The following is a 9501-nucleotide window of genomic DNA, read 5'->3' on the forward strand; positions in this document are numbered from 1 at the left end:
ACATCCCAATGTAAGGCTACCAACTATAGAAGTCACTGGCCTTTGTGTGATATGGTGACATCACAATGTAAGGGTACAACTATAGAAGTCACTGGCCTTTGTGTGATATCCCAATGTAAGGGTGTCAACTATAGAAGTCACTGGCCTTTGTGTGATATCCCAATGTAAGGGTGTCAACTATAGAAGTCACTGGCCTTTGTGTGATATCCCAATGTAAGGGTGTCAACTATAGAAGTCACTGGCCTTTGTGTGATATCGTTGGGTTGTCTGAAGACTTTACACCAGAGACTGACTGTGTATATACTGATGTCTCTAAATGGTCAAAGGTATGAATTAATTTAAAGGTATGAACAAATCTAACAGTATGAATCAATATACAGAAATGAATTAATCAAAAGATTTGGACAACTTGCCCTTTCTTTGGTTCACTTATTTTGTCTTCAGAAGTGAACGTAACCTATAGGAATATAACAAAATAAAGAGTCTGAAAAAAACTAAGAATGTTGTTAGACTTGCTACATGTACGTTAAATGAAAATTAAATTCGTTGTTTTAAATACAATTGGTGAGTCTATTTTTATAAATTAAATTCATAGTATGTTTACATGTATTTTGTTCAATGTTAAACAGAAGAACATCAAGTTGAGATGCAAACTAGAGAAGATATTCGAAATCTTCAGACGCTTTCTCAAAAGTGCAATAATCGATAGACTTTGACATGATTTATTACACACTTTTCAAAAATTCTTGTTGATGACGTTATTTATAAAATAAGGTTCTTATACCTTGGCAAGATATATTTTTAGTGAATTTGGTAACTAGTATTTCTTTCAGTCCTCTGTTTGATCATATAACTCTTAATATGACTATGAGTTTTGACAGCCTTTTAAATGTTTCAAAACGAAGCTATGTTATAATGACTTCCTTATGAATGATTTTTGAGATTTGGACATAAAAATAATATATAATTCAAATGGTGCCTAACCTTTTTCTTTAGACAATACAGTATATCTAGAGGTATTTGAAGTACTTGTTGCCTATATATCTATCCGTCTTTTTGGTTTAATAGACTTTTGGAGAAATGGTAAACTCACAGCTGCTTAGTTCAACCGTTCCATATAAATATATTTTCTATTAACGTGCATTCGTTATTTATATTATAAATTATAACTGAAATGTAGTGGTAATGTTTTGCGTCGACATTGTCACAGTTTTGTTCAAAGCATTGGACCTGATAAAATAGATGATCATATCGGTTTTCTCTATTGGCCACAATTTTAGAATAGGGACAGTTATGAACTTGGAATATTGTATAGATGTTTCAGACCGTATGAGTATTTGGATCGTACGCGTACGGTCTGGACCGTATGCGTACTTTTTTCAAAATACTCATTCGGTCGGACTAATATTAGGAAGTTGGTCAAGTTTATTAGATACAAATGTATATAACAGATAAACATAACTTAGCTCTCCAATTAATATAAAAAAAAATCAATGGTAATTGAAATAAAAACTTTATATTTTGACTATTTCAAACATTTACGCTAATTAAATCTGTTAACCTCTTGTATTTAGCATATCGACCAGTAATACCTTAATTGAATTATGATCACTGAAATCGAAGATAACGTTATTAAAGATAATGTCGGAGGAGAATTGTTTTAGAATATTTAGCAACTTTACAAAAAAAAAGGCAAATCCAAAGGAAAAAGTAAAATCACAAAAATACTGAACTCAGAGGAAAATCAATTCGGAAAGTCCATAATCACATGGCAAAATCAAATAACAAAACGCATCAAAACCGAATGGACAAGAACTGTCATATTCCTGACTTGGTACAGGCATTTTCAAATGTAGAAAATGGTGGATTGAACCTGGTTTTATAGCTAGCTAAACTTCTCACTTGTATGACAGTCGTATCACATTCCATTATATTGTCACCGATGCTTGAACAAAACAAACAGACACAATAGTCAAAAATGTCAAAAATAGGGGTATAGCAGTCAACATTGTGTTATCATATTAATCACTATAAAAACAACAAATGTAACAAAGAAGCACACATCAAATTAACATCCTCATTTTTATTATATTATACGATTTTATTTGTCTATGTAAAATGCATCCATCAAGGAAGGAGGGTTTTAAATACTAGTGTAAAATTGCGCGTTTTGAAATTCGCACAGGTAGACATGAAATAATTTTGTCGTTCAAAGTATGACGGGATGCATAAATACAGTCACGCAAAATAGATATAACAAAAACTGACTAAACAGTATAAAGTAATAATAAATAAAATAATAGTGTGGTTCAAAGTATGACGTGATACATGATACAGAGACACGTCAAATGTATATCACAAAAAAGTGGGTCAACAGTAAAAGTACTATTAATAAATAAAATAATTTTGTCATTCAAAGTATGACAAGATACATAGGTACAGACTTAACAGTAAAAGTAATATTAATAAAGACAAATAAAAGAATAATATAACACGTTATTAAGATGATAAACAACGTCAGTACGCGAAATCTATACTTCAAGACCATCGTGTATTATTTGTGAAGTTGAAACGGGATATTTATCAACAAGTTCTGGGTACCTTCCGCTGAACTTTTTTAGAAAAAGGACGAGACGTTCTTTGACATACCCTTGGCATGCATGAACTGAAAACATGTAAACGTAGAAAAATATTACGTTACTTGTGGTAGCAAGTGTGACCTTGTGTGAGAGTACCAAAATAGGATTCAGATGTACAATTAAACAAATATTTAATTTCAATTGTTCGTTTGTTCATTTTATCCATCTACTAATAATTGAAATAATAACAATTTGTAAAACTAAAAATAAAGATTGTGATAAATGTTTATTTAAATTCAACCCAATGGCATATGACCCCATTACATGTATGGTCAGCTCGTACTGCACCATACGCGTATACTCATACGGTCCGACCGTACAAATATACGTATATGGTCTGGAACACCAACAGTTGGTTATCGTTTTGGAAAGACCGAATTTTCACATCAGATCCTATTTAATTTACACCCAAAATTACTCACAGTATAGCTGAAAAGAAACCCCTAGCTTAAATTTCAATTGAACATATATGCACAGACTCTTTTCTGTTATGTTCTGCGCGTTTTCAATTATACTACAATTAATGGCCAGCAATGGTTATTCAACACAGCGACAAAAAAGCACATAAACACCATGTAAAAGAAGTAGCCAATATTTACATTGAATTTCGAGTCAATTATAATAAGCTATATAGAACCAGTTACACTACCTACAAAATTAATTCACCTAAAATTACGCATGTGAAGCTGCTATACTGATATTTGTAACGATTTTATTTGCTGCAATGCTTAAAACAAAACTGAGAATTTAACGCAAAGGAGTACGACTACATTTCGATTATAATTCATAACATGACATTACGAATTGATATAAACAAATGCAACCGTCGAATTAAGCAGTAATAAATGTAACATTTGTTCCGAAGTTTCGAAGTCTATTTAGCGAAAAAGACGGATAAATATATAAGGCAACAAGTACTTTACATTCCTTAATAAGGCCGTTAATGAAATGCACACGAACACTATATAAAAGCAGTAGCCAAAACTATTTTACATTGAATATTGAGCCAATTAAAATTAAGCTATAAAACAAATAACAATACATACACAATTATTCCACCTAAAAGTGTGAGGCTGCGATACTATTAAATTTGATGAACATGTGGAATTATTGCAGAGTATTGCTGGTAGATGTAAAGACCACCCGTGTAACGACGGCGAGAAATGTGTGTATGACGGAGAAATACAGAAATGTCTTACAGCATGCAAGTAATAATGATTGAATGGCAAGGGAATATACTTTTGTCAAAAAGAGCCAAAAGCAAATACACAAAATGTCAACCATAAAAAAAATGAACACCGTCATAACATTAATATGATTTCTTCTTTAAAATTTCCAGAACCATCTTATACTTTTATAAAACACATTAAGAGTTCAAATGCTGACCGAGACAAGAAATGTAAAAAGATTGTGTAATTGCATCCCAGTAGATACCACCACCTTAGCATCACTATTCGTTATTAACATGATAAGACGTATCACGTGGTTTTTAAATGCGGTTTACTAAATGGGCAATCATATTGCTTTATCTGCCAAACTGAGATTGCTACGACTAATTAGAATCAAGACATACAATTGGAATACACAAATGTAAAATATCAACAAAACAGATTTTATTTTCAATAATATTGATAATGTTTACTTTCAATTTGGATTTGTCGGCAAATATACCAATATGCAACCCAACATATTCATAATAGCATTTTTACTTGGTATGTAGATGGGCCGATACCGAAGGATTGCAGCGATCAAGTTGGGAAGAAGAGTGGTGTCTATACTATTTTCCCAAAACTAAACAATAGTTTAATAGTTTTCTGTGACATGGACTATCAAGAGGGAGGATGGACGGTGAGAACTTTTTTCCCCAAAAATGAAAACAACACGTTAAATAATTTAATGTTTTGAAAGCACTTTTTTTAGATTTAATTTCCACAGGAACGCTCAAAGCAGAATATTCATAAGACGCGGATGCATATAAATTGAAGCAGTTGAAATGCTATCTGACAAACAAAAAACTTAACAATAGCCAAATTCATCTAAGGGCAACTTTGGCTGAGGGAGTTGAACCCTTAGTTTCTTTATAATATCAAAATTCATAAATGGACATTTCTAAAAAGGTTTGTTTCATATATATATTGCTTCATCAGCAAGGCTGCGATTACCATGACACCTCAGAACCAAGACATACAAGTTCGAATAAACCCATGTGAAATATCAAGTTTAAAAAGTTAATATTTAAAGAGCTGATGATACCCTCAGGGACTGACAGTCTACCAACAGACGTATCGACCAAAGGTTGATAACAATTCCTTCGATTCTGATGTATTTGCCGGTTGCAAAAGAAACAGGAACAGTCTTCCTTTGAATCTAACGATATTTATTGGGTATATTTCGATGTTAAAAATGGAAATCGATACTGAGGGCTACAATCAAACACATATATCGTAGACAACACAATAGCAAATGGAAGAAGACAAGTAATAGTCCTAGAAAATTATGTCGAATAAGGTGGGTTTTAAGCAGTTCGAGGGTAGGGTTGTAGCTATGACAAATGACATGGTTAACGTGCAAATTTCATTGTTGTTTATATGATCTAAAAGAGGTAACAGAAAGGAGTTGTTTCAGTAAGACCCCTTTTTGGCCCCAAAATATAGCAGTTTTACAAAATTGTGAAAATGTAATCTGTTAGCTTTTTAATGGAAAGAAGAATGATACTGCTACACAAATATGGGCTGTTTTGACACAACAATGCACATATATCGGGTACTAACATCATTAAGTCATGCTAAATTACTGAAATCTTCACAATTTTAGCATTTTAGTTAAATTTTAGATGGTTTCCGGCTTAAATGAAAGTAGCCGCATTCGTGTTCATTCATAATATTGAAATAATAATTGTAATTGTTACATAACATATATAAAGGTTGAGGATGAACACGGGTGCGGCAACTTTCATTTTTGACAAAAACCAACTGAAAAGTGACGTTTTTTGCATATTTGATAGATTTTTCTTATTTAAGCTTGAATCGGAGCGTTTTAATGACTACATCAGTTATAATCTTTCACATAAACTAATTGAATCAATTGAAATAGACACTGAAGTGTTTAAAAGTGTCCAAAATCTTTCGTTAGATAAACCTGGAATTTGAGGCCAAAATCGGTCCTTACCGGACCTACTCCTTTACCCATGATAAAATCTCGTTAATCCATTTGAATATATATTCCAAGAAAAAAAAAATGAAGGAACTAAATACGAATTTTAAATAAAGCGAGACTTGTTATTACTAGCGACTTCTGCTCTGCATGGATCAACTGCCATACAAATCTTGACTCCAGTTAAATCAATAAGACCGCAAAAAATGATTTTTTTTTAATTTTTACACAAAAAAAACCCCAACTCACTGCCCAATCTGGTAGATATGGTGACCGTATACGCCTGTAGTGCAGATTATATTTGTTTTCCTCATGATCTTGTTTAGGGTTTGAAACTCTTCCCTGTTAACGTAGTTAGTTTATTAAGATATGAACCAGACCGTCTTGTTTGTGAGCATTCTTAATGCCAAGTTAACTAGGATATTTGAGATGCAGTGGCAATGCCACGAATATTAATAAAGAAGGCAAACGAATGAGGTATTATTTTAATAAATGTTTGAGTTACCCTAAATTTAGAATAATGTTATTTTAATTGTTAAGATAGTCCAAAGAAGATTTGATGGCAGGGAAACATTTGACAGGGATTGGAATACATACAAAAGAGGATTTGGTAAACCTTCTGGTGAATATTGAATAATATACTAAGCTGAAAACAAACTGAAAATGCAATGTTAAAAAAAGTAAAACCATTAAAAGACAAACAGTTACAAAACACGATGTAGACAAATAAAAAAATGACCAACATGAGCCAACCACAACCAAGACGATAGCATATGCTTTAAACAGATAAGCATATCATGCTTTCTATAAGGCAATAGTCGTGATATAAAATATGCAGTTATGTAAACAAATGTATTATATGCTAAGTGGACTTGGTTGCAAACAAAAATGTTTTACAATCAGAAATGAAAGCTGGTTTAGCGAATAAGAAAATACACCAGAAAATTTACGATTATGAAAGTAGGACTGAGGTTTAGAATAAAATATGTATATCACCAGTTACTTTTCCCTTCTTAATAATCTGAATTCTGCCCCTTTTTTGATAGTGTCTCCAAATATTTTCTATTCATAAGTAATAAAACATTTTAGAATGCAAATCCCTAGACATGTTTGACGTTCATATTCAATTCACGTATGATCTATAAGGTAGAGCCATTCTTGAAATTTCCCTCCTTTAGATCAAAGACATTTGTTTTTATCTGAATCGATATGTTGTTATTGATGAATTTCCGTTTAAATGATGGAAATTAATAAAAACAAAATCTTCAACTTTCTTTTTTTTGTCTACATTAGTCAAAGTGGTGTCCTATGTGATTTAAGACTACAAACGTCGAAATAAATATAATATTGATGTGTTGAAAAATCGTAAAACATTTTTCTTCGACGATTTTCACCTTCATTCGGATATTTATTTAGAAAATGCACCCAAAAATGTATTAATGACCATATTGTCATTTATATCAACCAAATTATCAACATATTAAGAAACTTCTATGCTTTGATATTTGAAGATTTGACAATTTTTAGACAGTTAAAAGATCTTGTGTGGTCTTAATAAACAAGAGTATCAATTGTAAAAGAGTTTTTCAGTAATCTTTCAAAAATAAAAAATAAAAAAAATACCAATCCTTTTTTTACGATTGGCAGTTTAACATACCACAGACATATACAAAACAATTTGTGACATATTCCATTAACTGTAACTTGACCTTATCAAACAATGAATAACCCATTTAGATACTTGTATTACTATTATCTATATTCTGCTCGTTTGCAAAAGGTAGATACTTTTCTGAAAATATAATCATGGTCCGCCTTAGTTTCAGAATCTATCTTTAATGTATGTACTGTATACATGATATGTCCTTGTGTTAAATATACAGAAAATAATTGCCACTGAACAAAGTCATTCATTATCAAAAAGATACTTTTATTTCATTGTCCAAAACTTTTTCAATTCTTTTTCCCTCTATAACATGTCTTTTAATTAGTCGATATACATGACTATTTCATAAACTGTTTATATGTTAAAAAAACAATATGACTTTTCTTACTTTTTGCTGTGTTATAAAAAAGAAGATGTGGTATGACTGCCAATGAGACAACTCTCCATTGGAGACCAAGATCACACAGAAATTAACAACTATAGGTCACCGTACAGCCTTAGCATTCTTTTCTTTTTTCAAATATAGTAGTAATTTATGAAAGCAATTTTCTCTCTTGACTTATTGTAATATACTGCAATTAGATAGTAACGAGAAACATTTTCTGGTATCGATGTTGAATTTGATATCATATAGCTCTCTCTTCATGAAAAAATGATAAGTTGTTCATCTCCTTTTTGTTTATAGGAAATGACAATTTACATGCCATTTTATCAGAAAAGAGGAAATTTAAAGTAAGATTTGTCCTAGTAGATGTTTCTGGTGAACATGCTTATGCTGAATATTCAAATTTTTACGTCGGCAATGAGGAATCAAATTATGAACTCAATATTTCGAACTATTTCGGCACTGCAGGTAAGATATGTTCGGGTTATTCCGGCAGTGCAAGTAAGATCTTTTCGGGCTCTTCCGGCAGTGCAGGTAAAGTATATGTTCGGACTTTTTCGGCATTCCAGGTATGATATGTTAAGTGTACAATTTAACTGCCTTAATCACTAAATAATGCCACTATCCAAGTCAATTCGTTTGTTATTAACGTTTGTCATGTATAATAAAAATAGATAAACAACCATAGCTTTACAATTACAATAACTATCAATAATAATTAATGCTCATGCCTTCAAATATGAAAGTCGAATTAATGATCAAACAAAACAAGCAAAAATAGAAACATACAGAAGATAACAAGGGGAACTTGAATAAAAGCCAGAAAGGAGATGGCATTGTGATAATAAAAATGCGAAATTAAAGTTTCGAAGAAGGTCAATGACTTAATTTCATTATATAGTTTAAGATTCAATATCCATTTGCAAAAGTAAGTTAAAAAGAAAATCTGTAGTGTTATTTGTATACTTTAATCAGGTGATGGAGCTAGAGATCATACCGGACAAAGTCTTCACGGAATGATGTTCTCAACAAAAGATAGAGACAATGATCTGATCCAAAGTAGTTGTGCAATTGATAAATGTAGCGGCTGGTGGCACCGTTCATGTACAATTGGAAACATTAATGGTAAATTACAACCTGGAAACAGAAGAGATATATCAATGCACTGGAAACCATGGCGTGGATGGTTCTCCCTTCAGGAGACAACAATGATGATTAAACCATTAGAAAAGTAAAATGTATGTATCTTTCCACCAAAAAGCGCATCAATTAATGGTTAATTGGTTTATGGGAAACAACAATGTACTGAACAGCATGGCGTGGCTGGTTCTCCCTTCAGGAGGCAATAATGATGTATGATAACTGATTGCATACTAAAATATTGTGAATAATAATAAAAATTATTTGCTAACGTTTTTTGTTTGTGTGAATGAAGACAAAAACAAGAATGTCATTCATTAATTTGTACCATTGTCCAGTGTAATTACGAAGAACACTTCTGCGGTCATACAGTCTGCTATCGTTGATGTTGTATAGGGGTACATACGTCAATCAACCAATCAATTCTGGGTTCAAATATCTTACATCTTGCATGGCCATATAAATGTTATAATGTCGTCATCGTGTAAATAGTTTGCAATAAAGTATTAAGTACTAAA

General features: G+C 31.8%; 1 long non-coding RNA gene across 2 annotated transcripts; it reads left to right on the forward strand.

Annotated features, from left to right (window-relative positions):
• The first annotated feature begins 242 nt into the window (after positions 1–242).
• Positions 243–6447, forward strand: LOC143057244 (uncharacterized). 2 transcript variants are annotated; one of them, XR_012972680.1, is made up of 4 exons: positions 243–326; positions 3756–3847; positions 4360–4487; positions 6333–6447. It is a non-coding gene; the product is annotated as an uncharacterized LOC143057244 (long non-coding RNA). The 2 variants fall into 2 exon arrangements; XR_012972679.1 differs by lacking the exon at positions 243–326 and having other exon boundaries at positions 3552–3847.
• The last annotated feature ends 3054 nt before the right edge of the window (positions 6448–9501 follow it).

Source organism: Mytilus galloprovincialis, chromosome 13, assembly GCF_965363235.1.
Source record: "Mytilus galloprovincialis chromosome 13, xbMytGall1.hap1.1, whole genome shotgun sequence".
Classification (NCBI taxonomy): Eukaryota; Metazoa; Mollusca; class Bivalvia; order Mytilida; family Mytilidae; genus Mytilus; species Mytilus galloprovincialis.